We start from the raw sequence: 20,884 nt of genomic DNA, 5'->3' as shown, positions 1-20,884 counted from the left end.
GGGGGAGTGCTCTTGTGTTCAATTCCTGCTTGTGGGTTTGTCATCTGCTTGGCCGCTGTGAGAACAGGATGCTGGGCTAGATGGGCCATTGGCCTGATCCAACAGGCTCTTCTTGCAGATGGAGCAAGCTTAAATAGAGATACTTGCAGGCTGCATTCCTTTACTTAGCAGTAAACTTGTGGAACTCAGTAGAACTTGGTGGGAAGTTGAATCGGTTGCTAATGAAGTGGGTTTTGTGCATCCGCCTGAAATGAAACACCTCCAAGTCACCTTGCCAGCCAGAAAGTAACACACTGCAGCACACCAGGGTGGGGAACAAGATGAAACATCTTCTGCAACACTTAAAACAGCTGAACTGTGATTGATTAGTTCCAAACTCGAGCAAATGCACAGTTTTTTATTTTAGCTTGGCACACTCTGCTCCCCACATTAAAGCGGCTATATTAAGACCCTTCAAATATATATTTTAATTGCTTGCAATTTTTAAAGGATTTCTTAACACCCGGAGAAATCTTCCCCAAAGGCTTGGCTTCATTAGTTAAAGGGAACACAGGGTGATTTATAATAATAAACCCCTTGGCATATTATCACCTAATAAAGAAGACACAGTAGCTGCCGCTTTTGCGAAATTTTCTTCCCAGGTAATAGCCGGTGTCATTAATCTACTGAACACTCGCCTCCCAAGTAGAGAGGCAGCCGTTTATCTTCCTCAACACACACACACACACACACACACACACACACACACACACACATACACACAGGCCATCGGCGACTTGGGGCTAAAAACGCTGACCTGCCTTGCGAGGTTGTTGTAAGGATGTCAGCAAGATCGTATCTGCGAAGCATTTTGTACACTCCATAAACGTTATATAAATGTTTTGGTTGTTGTTTAGTCGTTTAGTCGTGTCCGACTCTTCGTGACCCCATGGACCAAAGCACGCCAGGCACTCCTGTCTTCCACTGCCTCCTGCAGTTTGGTCAAACTCATGTTCGTAGCTTCGAGAACACTGTCCAACCATCTCGTCCTCTGTCGTCCCCTTCTCCTTGTGCCCTCCATCTTTCCCAACATCAGGGTCTTTTCCAGGGAGTCTTCTCTTCTCATGAGGTGGCCAAAGTATTGGAGCCTCAGCTTCACGATCTGTCCTTCCAGTGAGCACTCAGGGCTGATTTCCTTCAGAATGGATAGGTTTGATCTTCTTGCAGTCCATGGGACTCTCAAGAGTCTCCTCCAGCACCATAATTCAAATGTTTTAGTCTGACCAAAAAAACCCACACATACCAAGTAGAATAGAAACATCGTCACCCCATCCCAATTTCACCCATCTTTTCCCCATCTACCTCTCCCCCCTTCCCCCCCCATGTCTCAACAAATGAAACTGATTTGTAAAAATGTTACGAGAGACATTGCATATATTTCTGTAAATCAAGAAAATCTTTAATAAAATAAATAAACAAATGTTTGAGTCTGTTCACACGCTCAGTGGCATTGACATGTTCGGTGTCAATTAATCCATTGTGGGTGAATCAGCCCATCAATCTAATGGAGAGACGAAACTGAACCCACCGCCACAACCACAACCATACCAGGAGACCTCTTTAGGTTTCTCAAAGCTAAACCTCCAAGTTCTTTTAAAAGTAATCTGCACCCCCCCCCTTATGCTTCGTAATGTTAACAAAGCACAACAGCAACTAATTCTTTTGGCATTGCCTGTGTTTTTTGGTGTCGTTGTGATCTGTACGTTTCTCTTTCCCTGTCTCGTAAATTTCTCAATCTCTGTTTATCATGCAATGAAAACAAAGGTACAAAGACCCAGTCGAGATGGCCTAGGAGGAGATGGGCTATGAAGTTTTGTATCTTTATGAAGTGAAACTGATCCCGGCAGCATGGCCAGTGACTGTTTTATTTGGCTGGCTCTGCCCTTAAGTTAAGTCACCGGGGTGCAGGCAGGAGGTGTGATTTTAAAACGTAGTTTGACAACACGCTCTGATATGTTAAATTAAATCCCTTCTCTCTCTCTCTTTATTACCTGTGATGAGCCGACCGATGGCCAAGTCTTGCTTCCTCTAGGAATGGGAGAGAACTATAATTCAGTTCATATTTAAAGGCAAACCTAGCCAATTCACAGTTTCTGGAACAATAAGTGAACTAAACCACAGGCATCCTTCGAAAATTGCATTCCCCCAGATTTCGCAAGACACTTCACCAGTGACGCAATGCACATACTAGGATAAAGTTTGCACACACAAAAATGTGTATGTTAGTGAAAGTCATACAAAAATGTATTATTTTAGGGAGAATTGCTTTGCAAAAATGAACACCTTATGCAAAATTGCATCGAAAATTGTGCGCACAGTGTTTGCATGTCAGACCTGGGAGGCCAGGGTTCAAATGCCCACTTAGTCATGAAGTGCATTGGGTGACCTTGAGCCAGTCACTGCCTATCAGCCTAACCTACCTCACAGGGTTGTTGTGGGGATTCAACAAGGAGAGGCAGAACCATGTTTGCCACTGTCAAGAAAATCGTGGGATATCAATAAATAAATAATCGGAGAAATTCATACTAAAATGCTGGTGAATTTTCATGATGACTTTAAGGAAATTCACATTGTTGTGAAAATGTATATAACTGAGGTTAAGATGGTGGAAATGAGAAACAGAGAGGAACTGAAATTGGCAATTCCACCCACCCCTGGTCTTCTTGTTCCTTGGTCTCTCCTCTCACCATTCCAAGATGCTTCTCGGCCACCCCCTCTCAAATTCCTCCTTCCCTTTTGCTTCCCTCTGCAAAAGAAAAGTTGGGAAGGTAACCTCATGGATTAAGTCACCCAGACTGACAGCAATTTACAGTCTCCATTAAGAGTCATATAAATTCCAGCGGATCAAGGAAGCCTCTAGTACATTTTATTCAGAAGCAGCTAATAGGTCTGGGAGAAATGCCATCTCTTGTTTCTCAGTAATGACTGCTTACACTCGAAGAGCTTCTATCTATGAGGCTGTCACATGGTTTAAACGTGTTTCTGCAAAGCCACTCAAAGAACACCTCCGAAAACCAAAATAAAACAGTCATAGCATCTTGATCAGCAGCATCATTTATGATGGACAAGCAAGGCTTTTGACCTTCCTGGTATCTCACTCTTTCCTCACTTATATTTTTCTGCAATATACTAAGGTAAAGGTAAAGGGACCCCTGACCATTAGGTCCAGTCGTGACCGACTCTGGGGTTGAGCACTCATCTCGCTCTATAGGCCGAGGGAGCCGGCGTTTTTCCACAGACAGCTTCCAGGTCATGTGGCCAGCATGACAAAGCCGCTTCTGGCAAACCAGAGCAGCACATGGAAACGCCGTTTACCTTCCCGCTGTAGCGGTTCGTATTTATCTACTTGCATTTTCACGTGCTTTTGAACTGCTAGGTTGGCAGGAGCTGGGACCAAGCAACGGGAGCTCACCCCGTCACAGGGATTCGAACCGCCAACCTTCTGATCAGCAAGCCCTAGGCTCAGTGGTTTAACCACAGCGCCACCTGGGTCACCTGGGCAATATACTACCTCTCTGCAATAATTACTGTTTCTGGCTGAGCCAAAATGGGGGAACACATTTTAGGGACATTATATCCCCCCCCCCTGCCGAAATGGACCCCTGTTTTGGAAATTTGAGGGAAGTACTGTTATAAGGGGCAGGGTAAGAGGAATTTGCCCCCATGCATTACGAGACTACCAATGTACAGAGAGGGGACAGTTTAGCCAGAGAGAAGCCATTTTCTTGACTTCATGGTTCAAAAGTCAAGAGAAGCCTATTCTGCCGTATCAAGGTAAATTAATCCCCTGCTGACCCAGACAGTTCCTCCAGACCTCTTGGAAAACACACGCACCCTTTTACATAAGCCATCGCTAAATCCTGTCTCACACCCACATGGAAACTTGCATAATCGCACCTCCAGCTAGATAACCAAAAACGATAACGATCACCCATTCTCGGAACTTCCACCCTCCCAAATCCCCGCCTGAGGTGCCCTCCCTTGTACTTTTCATGACCCAGATTCAGCTGAACCATGGACCTTTTTAAGATATATATATTTATCCCTAATAAACTATTCCGTTGTTCCTTTAGTAATGTTATGGTGTCCTCTATCATGTTACCCGATGCATCTCCCTATTCTCTACTCTGTATGAAACTGTATCTATTTACGAAACCGCAATAATATAACCTTGCACTGATACCTTGAACCTTTCTATCAAATTGTACCTGTTTAAAAAATCCTGCCATCCTGAAGAATTAATTGTTTGACTCTACTATTTGCAAAGGTTTCCACTTATGCACCCTTCTAAGCTTTTAGTTCGTTGTCCTTGATAAAATGTTATAAGCTGTCAAACATCGCTCTGAACTGTGAACGTTTTACCGCTGTTAGAATTGTATCCTCTCTGTGTATTATTAGTTACTGTATAATATCTTCTTCTTCTTTAACTTTAAGTGTAGTCCTTTCTCTCTATTGCAAACGTTGAATATTTGTATAAACTTTGTTGCAAGTTAATAGGCACCTCTGTGGCACAACATATTTTACGGACTGTTTCCACTGTTTCTTGATACCACACTGCCACCTAGCCAGTCTAAAAGAGCACGACTCAAATACACACTTTCAGTGAGAACAACAATTTTATTTGATAAACAGGTGTTATCAACAATCTTCCCACATCCGCAGAGTCTTCCTGTCAAACAATAAGGAGACATGCATAATCATTACCTGGACTATCACCATGATATCTTACATCAAGAATTCCATCAACCCCTTTGTCCTCTCGCGATTACCCCCTCCCAGAACCCATTTCCCCACCTTTTATGCAATTCTGTACTATTGGAAATGAAACCTATAAATTTGTGAAGCTTCCTTTGTTCGGGGTCCCTTCACTTCAACTTGCTTGTGTGGACGGATCGCTATTGCAATAGCTTTATTATTTAATAAATAAAGTACCTTGCTTCGTACGTCCTGGTTTGGCCTCTGTTATTTGGTAGGCAGGAGACGCTCAAACTTCGTCTGCCTGCCAGGATACCTGGACTCTTCCTGGGTCAAGGATCCACTTAATTCTAGGACCGTGTAGCTCTGTAAATTTTTACAACAGTTTGGCGACCACTTCGGGGACCCAGTTTTGCCTTGAGCTCCGGGTTCACTGAGGAAGGGGAGCCCAGCGCGCCCTTGCCTCTTTTGCAGGGGGGTAAACCAACCTCAGGACCCGAGGCGCTTGGTAGTAATTGAGAGTCCAAGCGGGACCCCCAGGACGAAGCAACGTTTAAAGGGACAAGGCTGTTTTTTCTTCAGGAACCAGTGGGAAGCTGGAGACAACGGGATTCGACTGAAAGGATCGGTCGTGAGTATTAAAAGGGGACACGCGGTGGGCTGATTACTGCAGCAACTAAAATTCTAAAACTTCACTCTTCACTGTTCTCTCCTTTTCTGTTTCTTATCTTGGGCTCTAGTTGCAGCTAAGCTGTAAAGGCATAAGGGATAAAGAAGAATTAGAGCCTTTGGGATCCGTCCTTTCGTTAAACGAAATACCCAGAAGGACGGACCCAGCTCGCTCCTGCCAATCTGCGCAGGAGTTCTGAGCAATCTACCCAACCTTTTTTCCGTATTCCTCTGCTCTTAATCTTCGGGTGAAGCCGCCCCTAGACACCCCCGATCCCCACCGGGAAGTGACGGGGTTGTTCTAGATCGCAAGGTCACCCGTTCTTTTCAAAAAAACCTTCCTTCCAAGGCTAACCACCCGGCATTGCGTGGGCAAGCGTCCAGGGCAAGTAGTCTTTCTATTAGATTGTAAGAGGCAGGAAAGTTGCTGCAGGACCCTAGGCAATTGATGACCAGAAGGGGGTCCTTAGGTATCTAGCTGCACCAGGCCGCCTAGTAGTTAGTGCACGCGAACGGCAGGCAGGAACACCACAAGGACGTGGGGGTGAGTCATAGACTCGGGAAGTTAAGAGTGTCCAGGAACAGGGTCGGGGACCCAGAACTGCAGTATAAAGAGCCAGAATAAACATGGGTGCGCATAATTCAAAGGAATTCCTGTCCCAGACTCCCAGCCGTGGCAAAGCTCAATGGAAGCTTCGCCAAAGTGGGGACTCTGAGGATGAAAGCCCATTACAATTCATATTCGAACATTGGCATGAATTACCTGGGGTGGAAAAACTTGACAAAAATCGGCTAAAAAGACTCTGTCAGAAAGACTGGATCCGCGTCACTGCGGACCATCCAGAGGGGGAAAAATGGATCCCGAGAGGTTCCCTTAATGCCCAGCGAATCTCTGCACTAAGAATAACACTGGAAGACCAATACCCCTTGCAAATTCGATACCTAAACTTATTTGAAAAGGCAAAAATCCTTCTTAAAAAGACTGAAGGTCCGACTGCCCCACAAATGCCAGTGATAATGGAAAGAAACCCGAAGCCCCCACCTTATCAGGAAACAATAATAGAGGAACCGGTAGACCAGCTCTGCAGCCCTGCCGAAGCCTCGGCACCGCCACCTCGAAATCCAAATGAACGTCGGGGGGCGGAGGTCCAAAACCCCTTAAATGCAGCGGAGGGCAGGTCTGCGACCCCCGCCATGCCTAACCTAAGTCCAGCACCCCACGAGGACCTTGAAGTTCAAAGCCCTGCTGAAATGCCACCCCAGCTCAGTCCCGTCGCTAATAGGACTCGCAGTCACGATCCTGAAATTAATCTAGTAAAACAACTAGTAACAGTATTGGCAGAGTTAAAAGGACCGTCCGCCGAAATAAAGGACCCCGCAGAGAAGGAACCAGAGACAGCCGAAAAGGCCCCGGGACAATATCCTCTAAGATCAGTCCCAGTTTCAGATGGGACAAGCTTTGTCTACTCCCATATTCCCTTCCTAACTTCGGACTTATTGAATTGGGCTCAGCAAATGTCAACCTTGAAAGATAATCCTGACATGTGCTATCGTAAAATCGCCATTATTTTCTCTACTCATAACCCCTCCTGGGCGGATGTGCATATGCTTTTAAATGGCCTCTTTAATGAACCTGAAAGGGAGGAAATATTGGAAAAAGCAACAGAAGCACTAAAATTGCCCGATGTCCAGCTCAACAAACCTGTAGGGATTGAGCCACTCACTGCAGCCCAACTTAGAACCGAACCAGAATGGGACTATAACACCTCCTCCGGGATTTGGTATCTGAAGGCGTTTCGCAAAGCCATTTTACATGGGATAAGGCTTGCAGGAAAAAAATCAACAAATTGGACTAAAATCAGGGAGGTCACCCAGGAACCTGATGAAACTCCCACCGCTTTCTATACCAGGCTAATAACCGCTTTCCGGACATGGGGGGGAATAGATCCCGATACCCCAGATAACCAAGTAGTGGTAAAAAGCTTCTTTAAAGATCAAGCTTGCCCGGACATCAGAAAATTCCTCTCCCTCCAAGTAGCCTATGAAGGGAAACCCATGAGTGAGATCCTCGGGCTTGCGAAAACCATTTATGATGGAAGGGATGAGAAAAAGAAAAAGGAGGCAAGGAAGGAAAAGGAGGATGATGCTAGAGTCCTCGCCTTGGCTTTGAGTGCAGCCAGTACCGCATATAACCCCCAACCTAGTTACCCCTTCAGAAATTCAAAGGCTCCCACACAACCTAGAGGGATGAACGCACATGCAAATCGACAAGCCTCTCCTTACCAAAGGGCTAACAATGTCCAGCATCGAGAGACCACCTCTCAATGCTTTTTCTGCAATCAAATAGGGCATTTCAAGCGAAATTGTCCATTATTCTTAAATACCGTGGCACCAAAACCAGCTCTAGGGATGGGATCCAATGCAGCGCAAAACCCAAACCCGATAGCGCCAAACCCTTTCCAGAATCAGCGCCCATTCCAACTACCGCTAGAATTTAACCAGGAGCAAATGCAACCCACTCTTAATTCAGAGACTAACCAATGACAATTAAACGGGGATCCTTTGAACCTTGCCCTGGTATGCCCGACAATTGCATTATCAGCCCATGACCCCATATGCACAATCACCATAGATGGCCATGAGTATCAGTGTTTACTAGATACTGGGGCAACTTTCTCAACTTTAAACGACAGTCATCTGAGGTCCAGTCAGCAAAAACAACGTATAATGGGCATTGATGGGATCCCCAGGACATGCGCTCTTTCAGAGCCAGCGAAAGTAACGATAGGGCCCCTGACTGCTGAGCACTCATTTCTACTGACCCCGAGCCCTGTCAACCTACTAGGGCGAGACCTACTATGTAAATTACAGGCAACTATAACTTGCAGCACTGAGGGTATCTACCTCCACATGCCAGAAGAGGCGGCAGTCTCCTTTCAAGGCATTTTAAAGGAAGAAAACCTGACTGATTTAGAAATACCAACCCCTCTGATTGACAAGGTACCAGTTCACCTATGGGGAAATACTAATACCTCTGTGGGACTCTTAAAATCGGCAGATCCCGTTGTTATTAAATACCGCACCGATGTCCCATACCCCTCCATCAAACAGTACCCCTTGCCGCAGGAGGCAATAGAAGGATTGAGGCCAATGATACAGGATTTTATGGATCAAGGCATCCTTGTTCCCTGCGTCAGCCCATGCAATAGTCCACTCCTGCCGGTACGCAAGCCATCACCCCCGGGTGCCCCAGTTAAATACAGGCTTGTCCAAGACCTCAGAATTATCAACAACTTTGTGATACCCCGCCACGCCATCACCGCCAACCCTAATACAATTTTGACCGGAATCCCACCAGATAGTACATATTTCAGTGTCATTGATTTATGCTCCGCCTTCTTTTCCATAAGAGTGCATGAGAAAAGCCAATTTCTGTTCGCCTTTACGTGGGAAAAAGGACAGCTGACTTGGACTAGACTCCCACAGGGATATGTAGAGAGCCCAACAATTTTTGCTTGTGCAGTGCATAGGGACCTACAAGACCTCTCCTTTCCTGCTGGCTCCTCCCTTTTAATATATGTAGATGACTTGATAATTTGCTCCACCTCCGCAACTAATTGCCACATGGACACCGTCCATCTACTAACCGCCCTTGCCGACAAGGGCCACAAGGTCTCACCAAAAAAACTACAATATTGCCAAACTGAAGTAAAATACTTGGGCCACATAATTGGCCACGGAACAAGAGCTTTGACAACTGAAAGAGTAGATGCTATAGCTAAGGTTCCCCTGCCAAAGACCAAGAAACAGCTCCGCGGGTTTCTAGGAATGAGCGGATTTTGCAGGTCATGGATCCCAGGGTATGGAGAATTAACCAAACCCCTTGTAAAGATGACTAATAAGGACGAACCAGAACCCCTTGAATGGTCCAAAGAAAGCCTACAAAATTTTGAAACTATCAAAAGGGAACTGAGGTCCGCTCCAGCCTTAGGATTGCCAGACTACCGTCTCCCCTTTTCGCTGTTCGTGCATGAACAGAAAGGGGTAGCCTCCGGAGTTCTGACACAAACCTTCAGAGGCCAGGAACGTCCTGTCGCCTACTACAGTATTCAATTAGACCCGGTAGCTAAGGGGACTGTAGGTTGCCTCAGGGCGATTGCTGCCGCTGCGGAATTAGTGGACAGAGCCCTAGAAATCGTTCAAAATCAAGAACTAATCCTAAATGTACCACATGCTGTAGCCACCTTGTTAAACTTACGAAACTGTCAACATTTTAGTAACGAACGACTAAATCAGTACGAAGCTGCCCTGCTCACACCATCCAACGTGCGCATTAAAAGAGTCAATACCCTAAATCCAGCCACCCTACTGCCTCTGCCCGACGACGGGACCCCCCATCACGATTGCACCTTAGCAGTCCGCTTGGCCGAAAGGCCACGGGAAGATTTAGACCACCTTCCCTTGGAAAACCCAGATATCTCAATCTTTACAGATGGAAGTTCCAAGGTCGTGGCTGGAACAAGACAAACTGGGTACGCTGTGGTAACACACGACACCATCCTAGAAGCTGCACCTATAAACCCGCGCTACAGTGCGCAGGCAGCTGAGCTTATTGCCCTTATCAGAGCTTGCGAATTGAGTGAAGGCAAGCGCGTAAATATCTATACTGATTCCAAATATTGTTTCGGACTGGTACACGCTACGGGTACCCTCTGGAAACAGAGGGGATTCCTAACAGCTGCAGGAACACAAATCTCTCACGCACCGCTAGTGAAAAGACTAATGGACTCCATACATTTCCCGAAGGCCATCTCAGTAATACACTGCAAAGCACACACAAATGGCACGGACTTTGTCTCCTTAGGGAATAGTATTGCGGACGCCGCTGCCCAGAAGGCAGCGGCCATGAGAGGGGAAATGTATGAAAATGAATTTCAAGCCATCTTAGTTCCAGCCGATGTAGACTTCAATCGAATGTATCGCACCGCTAGTGTAGAAGAAATAAGCTCATGGCAACAACTGGGGGCACACCAAAGGGACAATGCGTGGGTTTTGCCGGACGGACGTCTAGCAATGCCTAAAGCCTGGGTACCCCGCCACCTCCGGGTTTTACACAATTTCACACACTGGGGAGCAAACCGCCTAGCAGACAGCATCCTTAGGCATTGGTATGCCCCAGGTGCACACCAATTTGCGAAGGCAGTATCCAAAAATTGCACCATCTGCGCCGGATTCAACCCAAAACAAGAACCACGCAAACCACCAGGGTCTAGACCTTGGGCATATATACCCTTTGAAAGCCTACAACTAGATTTTGCAGAACTCCCGAACTGTATGGGGTTTAAACAATTACTTGTCATAACAGACCGACTTTCAGGTTGGCCAGAAGCTTTTCCATGCAAACGAGCAAATGCTCAAACCGTTGCCAAAATCCTCATGCAGGAAATAATTCCCAGATACGGAGTTCCACGTCGATTAGACTCTGACCGTGGGACACATTTCGCTGCAGAGGTAGTTCAGTCTGTCACCAAGGCATTTGGAATTAAATGGGAACTCCACACCCCGTACCATCCGGCCTCTTCAGGTCAGACGGAGCGGATGAATGGACTTATAAAAACCCAATTGGGAAAAATCTGTAAGGCTACCGGGCTAAAATGGATAAATGCTCTTCCGTTAGTCCTACATAATATTCGTAGCCAGCCGAGAGGACTCTTGAAACTATCTCCCTATGAACTCCTGTTCGCCAGACCCTCCCCGACTCATACCACCCAACTCCCCGTCTCTGAGCTAGAGACTGGGGAAAACGAACTGACTGTATATGTTACACAATTACAACGACAACTAAAGAAACTACACCATTATGCAGCGACCTGTCAGAATGTTCCCCTTGATGTCGATGCTCACTCCTTCACGCCTGGACAGTGGATTTGGGTTAAAACTTACAGGCGAGCCACCTTACAACCCCAGTGGGAAGGACCCTACCAGATTCTCCTGACGACCCCAACTGCAATCAAGGTCTCTGAACGTTCTGCCTGGATTCATCACACCTTCTGTAAGTCCGCACCAAACCCCAACGACCTGGGTGACGTTGCAAGGACCTCCCCATCTTCCATCAACTCCACCGAAGACACCGTCCCACTCGACAATCCCGCGCCAGCCATCGAATCCCCCCAAGACCCTCCCGAGGAACCCACCTCGATCCCAATAACGGCCAAGGAAGGTGACCAAGGAGACCTGGAGAAGTGGATGTCAAAGATCCTTGTAGTACCTGAACCAGACGACCCAGATCATCCACCCATACGAATGCAGTTCCGGAAACAGAAATGCCACGACACCGGGAGCGGGACCTGAAACCCCAGTTTTTGTTTTACCTTCCCTTTCTCATACCACCTTCCCAAAACCCAACCCAGTTTTCCCACCCTCCTCCCTTATCTTTCTCAAACCCAAAAACCACCACCCCCTCCCTTCCCTAACTGTATCGTGTCTGTCGAGTTTCTTTCTTTATTTTTATACAGATTTTCGCCTCTGCCAACCCGTGAGATGGACCGGACCCTGCTCCTGGGATACTGTCTCGCCTTCATCACCTACGTCGCAGCCCAGCAGCTCAATTGTGGAGAAAATCCTTCTGAGTTCTTCTTCCTGGATCATCGGACCGTCGACTCCTCTGACCCTACTTCCTTGAACAACCTTGGAGACTTCAAATTCTGCCTTCCCGGAACTAAGAGGTGGCTACCACATGCCTTTCGACCCCAACTGCGAGGCACCCAAACCTGGGAATTACTTATAAGGTCTGCCTCCTTCTCTATATTGGGACGTGCTTTCTTTACCCTTGACCATTCCTGGAACCGGTTAACTTGCCACAATGGAACTTCTCATCAGACCCAATGGGGCACCACTATTAAGACTTTTGACCCTGCAGAACAAGGACAAGGACTTTGGGGGGAATACACGGACTCTATGCATTATGACTTTTGGACTTATGGATTCATGTGTACCAATCCATCCACTGCTACGACCATTCAAGGTATCTGCGTTCGAAAATTTTGTTGTATATGGGACATAGGGACGGCATCAACCTGGGAAGGAAATAGGTATGTCGAGGGATGGTTACACTCAGTTGGAGGTGGGGCTAGTACGGAATGGGACCATGTAGGACCCCAGAGATGCGGGGGAGTCTCAACTGACCTACACTTACTCCACCGACAGGACCCTTTACAGCCCCTCGGCACTGCCCCTAGAAACGTCAACCTTACAGGACTTCCCTTGCCCCCGCGCATTTCCGATATCTCTGCATGGCAAAGTAATACGTACGTCCAGCTCCTTCAGCGGGCCGCCCATGCCACGAATTTAACTGACTGCTGGATCTGCACCCATATCCCATCCCACATAGAGCAGGGAGTGCCTTTCGTTGCAAACCCCCTAACCCTCCAACAGTATAAGAGTACCTACCTCCTGAACCGGAACCTTACTTTCTTAAAGCCCACTTCACAGTATATATACCTGAGTGGTGAGTCCCAAGGACCCATTTGTAGAGAATTTACAGGAACTGGAAGCCATGTGGGTTCTAGCAAATGCCCCGTTACGATCTTAATAAACCCCGGAGAGGACCTCACCTTAGTCAGGAATCACACGCATTCCCGTTCTTACCCTGATCTCAAGTCTGCCCTGACAGCCGTCTTGTTCCCGTTCATTCAAGAATCACCCATTGACGGTCTCATAGAAGCCTTTAGCACCGGACGAATTGGGAAACCCCTCAGCGGGCTATTCTGGCTCTGTTCCTCCCGAGGTTATACGTGGGTCAGTATTCACATGAGAGGATCCTGCTTCCTCGGCCACATACACCCAGGGTTCCGGGTAACCCAGGACTTACCTACCGGCCGCTTGAGAAACAGGAGGTCCCCGACTACCCCGTTAAAACCTAAGGCAAAGGCAGAGACCTGGCTCCGCGCAGTGTTCCCAGCCTATGGGGCTTTCTCGAACCATATGGACATCTTAAAACTAACGGATATTTTGTTGCGGTTCATCAATGAATCTGAGGCCGCCACGCTAGCAGTGTTAACAGAACTCACTCAGGTCCGATCCCTCTCTATTCAGAACCGCTTGGCTCTTGATCTCCTCCTGTCAGCGCAGGGCGGGACCTGTAAGCTCATCGGGGCGGAGTGCTGTATGTATGTATCCGATCAGACCCTGAATATAACAGCACACCTCCGAGCCATCGATTCCCTAACAAAAGATCTCCACGAGGTGCAGAATGAAGGGGTCTCAGACTGGGATATCTGGTCGTGGCTTCCCAATGCCTCCTGGCTCAGGGAAATCGTGAAAGGCACCCTTTTTCTAGCTCTATCTTTGATCCTCCTCCTTACCTCCCTTTGCTGTTGCCTCCAATGTTTCCCGGCTATGTTAACTCCCCGCAGACAAAAGCCCTCCCCAACCTCCTTTCAAGCTCCGTTATGTCCTTCCCCTGAGTTCCCCGAGATAGTACCGATGTTCCACCTTGGGAGTGGGGAGTACATTACCCCGGTGTGCGGAAATAATTTTTAATTACTTAAAAATTAATCCGCAGAGAGGGGAAATGTTATAAGGGGCAGGGTAAGAGGAATTTGCCCCCATGCATTACGAGACTACCAATGTACAGAGAGGGGACAGTTTAGCCAGAGAGAAGCCATTTTCTTGACTTCATGGTTCAAAAGTCAAGAGAAGCCTATTCTGCCGTATCAAGGTAAATTAATCCCCTGCTGACCCAGACAGTTCCTCCAGACCTCTTGGAAAACACACGCACCCTTTTACATAAGCCATCGCTAAATCCTGTCTCACACCCACATGGAAACTTGCATAATCGCACCTCCAGCTAGATAACCAAAAACGATAACGATCACCCATTCTCGGAACTTCCACCCTCCCAAATCCCCGCCTGAGGTGCCCTCCCTTGTACTTTTCATGACCCAGATTCAGCTGAACCATGGACCTTTTTAAGATATATATATTTATCCCTAATAAACTATTCCGTTGTTCCTTTAGTAATGTTATGGTGTCCTCTATCATGTTACCCGATGCATCTCCCTATTCTCTACTCTGTATGAAACTGTATCTATTTACGAAACCGCAATAATATAACCTTGCACTGATACCTTGAACCTTTCTATCAAATTGTACCTGTTTAAAAAATCCTGCCATCCTGAAGAATTAATTGTTTGACTCTACTATTTGCAAAGGTTTCCACTTATGCACCCTTCTAAGCTTTTAGTTCGTTGTCCTTGATAAAATGTTATAAGCTGTCAAACATCGCTCTGAACTGTGAACGTTTTACCGCTGTTAGAATTGTATCCTCTCTGTGTATTATTAGTTACTGTATAATATCTTCTTCTTCTTTAACTTTAAGTGTAGTCCTTTCTCTCTATTGCAAACGTTGAATATTTGTATAAACTTTGTTGCAAGTTAATAGGCACCTCTGTGGCACAACATATTTTACGGACTGTTTCCACTGTTTCTTGATACCACACTGCCACCTAGCCAGTCTAAAAGAGCACGACTCAAATACACACTTTCAGTGAGAACAACAATTTTATTTGATAAACAGGTGTTATCAACAATCTTCCCACATCCGCAGAGTCTTCCTGTCAAACAATAAGGAGACATGCATAATCATTACCTGGACTATCACCATGATATCTTACATCAAGAATTCCATCAACCCCTTTGTCCTCTCGCGATTACCCCCTCCCAGAACCCATTTCCCCACCTTTTATGCAATTCTGTACTATTGGAAATGAAACCTATAAATTTGTGAAGCTTCCTTTGTTCGGGGTCCCTTCACTTCAACTTGCTTGTGTGGACGGATCGCTATTGCAATAGCTTTATTATTTAATAAATAAAGTACCTTGCTTCGTACGTCCTGGTTTGGCCTCTGTTATTTGGTAGGCAGGAGACGCTCAAACTTCGTCTGCCTGCCAGGATACCTGGACTCTTCCTGGGTCAAGGATCCACTTAATTCTAGGACCGTGTAGCTCTGTAAATTTTTACAACAGTACAAACAGGGACAAAAACACTGGGGTTGCATCTTCCCTGTATCGGATGCGAGGAAGAACAAGGCTTGCTTCCCTCGTGGGGACTTGGCTTTGTGGCAATGTGATGCAGCCAATCAGATTTGGCTACACAATGTAATCAGCACACAGCCAAATATGCGGGTCTGATGTGGTATATCCAAATTTTGCAATGCAATTCTCCAGCCAAACAATGTTTGCAAAAATGCATATATTAGGCCTTAGGGAGAAGTGTGCATTGAAAGTTGGATATTTTAATGAAAATGACATACAACAATGCATTATAGGAGGGGGAATTGATTGCAGGGATGTGTGCGTTAGTCAAAACTAATTGGGGGGGGTAAAACTAAAATGCTGATAAATTTTCACAAGGATTCATTTTTAAAAATAAACAAATTACTGCAAAATACAGAGAAATTAATTTAAAACCGGAAATATGTGAAACAAAGGGAACCGAAATTGAAAGATCATTTCACCCCTACTTCCGAGTAATTAGGGTTATAGCTGCAGACTTCTCTGTTATGAGATGACAGCACTTTCACAATGTCTCCTTTGCACATTTATTGCCATGTACAACTGGTGCAGAAGAGATATCCACAAACAGCAAGACTGAAGTCTTCTAACAAGATCTCTCATCCTTTGGGCTGCATGCTTTTCAAGAAGGGAGGGAGTCACAAGAGTGCAACTGCGGTTTTATAACATAATGCAAGCAGCTGCAACCCCTACTCCCGGGACACTTTGCTCTTTGAAAAATGCAAACCTTACAAAATCCTGCAGCGTCTCACTGTGTTTCAGGGAGTAATTTGGTTATGGCACAATTAAGCCTGACAAGGTCAATACACATTCTCCTTGAAAGCTTGCGAAGCACTTTTTCCGTTGCTGTTTTGGGCAAAATAAACAGAAGGGCCCATCCCTCAATGAAGGACCAGCAATAAGGTGATCAAGAAGTCAAGGATCTTAGGAAGCTGCCTTAGACTGAGTCAAGCCATTGATCAATCTGCTCCAGTATTGCCTACACAAACTGTCAGCATCTCTCCAAGATTTCGAACAAGATGTCTTTCCCAGTCCTACCAGTAGCTGCTGGAGATTGAAATTGGGGTCTTCTGCATGCAAAGCAGATGCTCTACTTCTGAGCTCCTGCAATTCGCCTGTGGCTTCCTGAGAAGCACTGCTCTTTATCAAGGGCAAGACAGCCAGGATTTCCACTGACATTGGCTATAACTTTAAGAGCTATAGTTTTATGAACTTTTGCTGAAGCTTGCTTTTTCCCTCTACCCTCCTATTCTTTTTTCCTTATGTGTCATGTCTTTTTTGCATTATGCACCGGAGGACATGAATTGTCTGTCTTAATAATTATTTTGGGAAGCTGCTCTGAGATACTTTTCTGGCTAATGGGTGGGGTTATAAATGTTGTTAAGTAAATAGCAAGTCATGGTCCTATTCCAAATCCAACACAAACATGCAGATACCCACTGTCAATCTTTCATTGGCAACAATGAGTGCTTTCTCCCCAGGGCGTATGAAAGGCACTGGGGGAAACCAGTTTAATTCAGGTAAATTGTTAAGGCTGACCTCCGCCGATGCCAATTGGTTTTTCCCCACTGCCCACCCACCCAGTTCCCTTCTTTAAAAACCATGCAAGGGCTATTATTTATTTATCTGTAAAAATATTTATATACCGCGGTATCATAAAAATATATCACAATGTAAAAGCAAAAACCAGACAATGGAAACATGAATCATATTGATGTGATCGGGGCTTTTTTTCAGCCAGAACTCGCTTGAACTTAGTTCTGGCACCTCTCAGGTGGGCACCATTGCCACTCTAAGAGAATCATAGAGTTGGAAGAGACCACAAGGGCCATCCAGTCCAACCCCCTGCCAAGCAGGAAACACCATCAAAGCATTCTTGACATATGCCTGTCAAGGGAATGAGGGATGTGTTCATGGTGAGTTCCGGCTCTTCTTTCTCTCACCGCCATCCCTAATTATTTAGTACCTCAAGTTTAGACATTTTTGATGAGCAATCCATAAAAATCACAGCAAAATATTTGCTTGTTTATAGGATTTATAGGATTTCTTCATTGTGGTCCCAGGGTGGGGTGGAGGTCCAATGAAACGATGCTACAATTCGGTTTTAATGTTTCTTTTTATTTCTGTCTTTGTTCTTAGAGGTCATATCCACACAATAATTTAAAGCACTTAGGTGCCTTTAAAGCACATGGTTTCCCTGCAGAAATACTGGGAACGGCAGCTTACGCCCTCACAGAAACCAACACACTTAACAAACTACAGTTCCCAGAATTCTTTGGGGGAAGCAAAAGGATGTGCTTTAAATTTACAGTACGGATGTGCCTTTAACTGCCTTGAGATAGTTCAGTGTAAAAATGTGGTGGTTATTATTTGAAATCAAATAAATCCAATACTTAAGATAATACCAAACATGCAATGTAACACCAATATATATATTTTAAAAAAATAAAAATGTGTGTTTACTAATTAACCACCCATGCTAGCACCCCTAGCATTCAATTACCCCTGTGTTACATTTGGCAGAGCGATCAGGTTCTACATCGCTGCTGCCAGAACACGATGCTTAAATCAAGGCGACATTTCTTTGGGGCTCATCTAATTATCCGTGGTTGCATCCTTTCCGTTCCCCTTGGCTTTCGGTGGAGAAGTGAAAAGGTCAAGGCAACACACTCCAGCAGATCCCGGTGACCTTAATGAGGCAGAATTATAGCAGTGTGCTATATCACTTGCTCATGGAGACACGGCTGTTTACTCTATCCCTCTGCTCAAAGGCTCCTCCATAAATCCTTGGGTGCCTTCCAATAGCCAGTGGATCCCAGGAAAGAGGTGGTCAGAATGGCTCCGGCGTCATCTTGTCAATCAAGGGCCGCTGGAATGTGGTAGTCTAGAACAGATCATTTGCTCAGTCGGCTCTCTGGAACTGCTTAGTTTAATTTCTTGGATACAGGGAGAGGTGTGTGTGTATGTGTGATATGTGTGTGTGTGTTGCTCTAAATGTCTTCAACCCATATTTTATTTCTGGGAGTAAGAAGGGGTGGCATGCCTGTGTACACTTCCAAAATCTCCATGGAGCCAAAACAGAAACTCCTCAAATACCATGTAAATCCAAGAAGCTGTCAACAGGGAAAGTGAGATGCTAGAAAGCTGACGGTGGAATCTGGATAAGCTGACAGGCTGCCCTCTGCAGCAGAATCCACTAAAAGCCTGTTGTGCTACAGGTCACGGATGAGGGGGGCCTGCCTTAAGAGAACCATGGGGTTTAATGCTCCACATGAGCCTGTGTTACTGACCTTCTAAGCTGCGTTCACAACCAAGAAGACCCACGAGGATGCCCAGGTAACAGTGGGAGTGGCTGGCCAGACCACATTACACCGGTCCTGAAAGACCTACTTTAGCTCCCAGTATGTTTCCGAGCACAATTCAAAGTGTTGGTGCTTTAAAGCCCTAAACGGCCTCGGTCCAGTATACTTGAAGGAGCGTCTCCACCCCCATCATTCAGCCCAGACACCGAGGTCCAGCTCTGAGGGCCATCTGGTGGTTCCCTCACTGTGAGAAGTGAGGTTACAGGGAACCAGGCAGAGGGCCTTCTTGGTAGTGGCGCCCGCCCTGTGGAACGCCCTCCCATCAGATGCCAAGGAAATCAAATGTTTGATGTTTTATCGTGTTTTTAATATTCTGTTGGGAGCCGCCCAGAGTGGCTGGGGAAACCCAGCCAGAGGGGTGGGGTATACATAATAAATTATTATTATTATTATTATTATTATTATTATTATTATTATTATGCCCCTAAGCAATGTGTACATGATCAGTGAGCCTATAAGTCAGTAGCCATCCCTCTAACATTCCTTAGATGGAAATAGGGACATTTCCCACTCCCTTCCCCACAAACTGACCCTCCTCGACCCCTCATTTTGTCCCCCACCCCACCCCGCTCGCAGATCATTTCCTATCAGAAGACGGATAGGTCTATTCAGTTCTAGGGATGGGGGAGAAATACCATTTTGTTTGCATTTCAATTAGAAACTACCAAATTCATGTGTCTCAAATCAATATGCAAAACCACAACAAAATTGCCCTTCAAAAAAATGTGCACTTCTCCCGATTTTGCAATGTATTATGGAAATGCATTAATTGGGGGAAACGTGCATAAAAATGCATGTATTGGTGAAAACGAAACTGCATCATGTTATTGAGAGCTGCTTGCAAAATGTGCAAGAAATTTGCATTGAATGCTGGTGAATTTTCACGCAATTTTTTTAAAAAATGAAAATTGCCGCAGAAATGTAGAGAATTTAAGTCGGGGAAAATCGGTAACTAAGAAAAAATGAAATTTGCAGGTTTGTCTGTCCTTGTTCTGTGCGATTATTTCTCAGGGGGAAGAAGAGAACTTGATCTCAACTGTAGCTTTCAGCCCAAGTTCTCTCCCGTGCTCCCCATAAAGGGAATCAGAAAGATCAGCACATGTTGCCGGCAGGTCATAACAGATGTTTAACAAGATGGTTTTCTAGGAGGCTGTCAGTCGGGGTGACATCTGCTCTGGGGGAGCTTGCTTTCTCTTAGCGTATTGACTAGGAAATAAATAGATCTGGCTACAGGAGAACGAATTCAGATTTTAACTTCTTGATTTTGCAGTAAAGCTCAGCTCAGTAAATTGATTTTCATAGCCGTAAAAGCTGAACACTCATAACCCCAAAAGCGATAAACATTTTATTGCTGTTTGGAATTTTTATTTTATTACAGGTCTCTCTCTCTCTCTTGCTGTCCCCCCCCCCCCGCCCTCCTAGATATATACCCTGGAGGGGTGAAGGGGGAGGTATTTTTATGTGCAGTTGTAGAAATGAACTTAGTGCAAATATTTTTATTATTTGCCACTTGGCATCAAAATTTCCATGCATTCTCCCAGGACTAAGCATATTCTTTAAATTATTCAGCGTGATCTTATGGTACTTAGGAGACTTCCTAGGCAGCTTGGTCCTTCGGATAAGCATTCTCTGGAGCTGGAAAGCATCGATGCAGGCAGATAAAACAGTGTGCATATCTACTGCACGTTCCCACAGAGAGACACAAAGATTTGGTCTTGTTCCAGCAAGGCTCCTTTTGAGGTCTTTTTTTTTACTCCCTTATGCAACACTTTAAGAATGCTCAAAGCTTTTTACATGCATAACCTCAATCATCTTTAAAACAGCCCTGTAAGGTCAGCCAGTATCATTATCCCATATTCCGGAATGGGAGCTGAACATCCACACCATGGATTTAAAGCATTATGATACCGCTTCAAACAGTCACGGCTTCCCCAAAGAATTCTGGGATCCATCGTCTGTTAAGCATGCTGAGTGCTGTTAGGAGATCCCTATTCTCCTCCTGAGTTTAAAGTGGTATCATAGTGCTTTAAATGTATGGGGCACGTG

The 20,884-nt window shown here is 45.6% G+C and overlaps 2 long non-coding RNA genes across 2 annotated transcripts; both read right to left on the bottom strand.

The window, feature by feature from the left end:
- Window positions 1-4,633: 4,633 nt before the first annotated feature.
- On the bottom strand, window positions 4,634-5,105 carry LOC148685172 (uncharacterized). The gene is made up of 2 exons (XR_015951196.1): window positions 4,972-5,105; window positions 4,634-4,708 (listed from the first exon to the last, which is right to left on the bottom strand). It is a non-coding gene; the product is annotated as an uncharacterized LOC148685172 (long non-coding RNA).
- Window positions 5,106-14,942: 9,837 nt separating this feature from the next.
- On the bottom strand, window positions 14,943-15,413 carry LOC148685171 (uncharacterized). The gene is made up of 2 exons (XR_015951195.1): window positions 15,281-15,413; window positions 14,943-15,017 (listed from the first exon to the last, which is right to left on the bottom strand). It is a non-coding gene; the product is annotated as an uncharacterized LOC148685171 (long non-coding RNA).
- Between the last annotated feature and the right edge of the window lie 5,471 nt (window positions 15,414-20,884).

Source organism: Zootoca vivipara, chromosome 7 (genome assembly GCF_965207765.1).
Source record: "Zootoca vivipara chromosome 7, rZooViv2.hap1.1, whole genome shotgun sequence".
Taxonomy (NCBI): domain Eukaryota; kingdom Metazoa; phylum Chordata; class Lepidosauria; order Squamata; family Lacertidae; genus Zootoca; species Zootoca vivipara.
The sequence above is the reverse complement of the archived record's forward strand: the minus strand, read 5'-3'. Positions and strand labels throughout refer to the sequence as shown.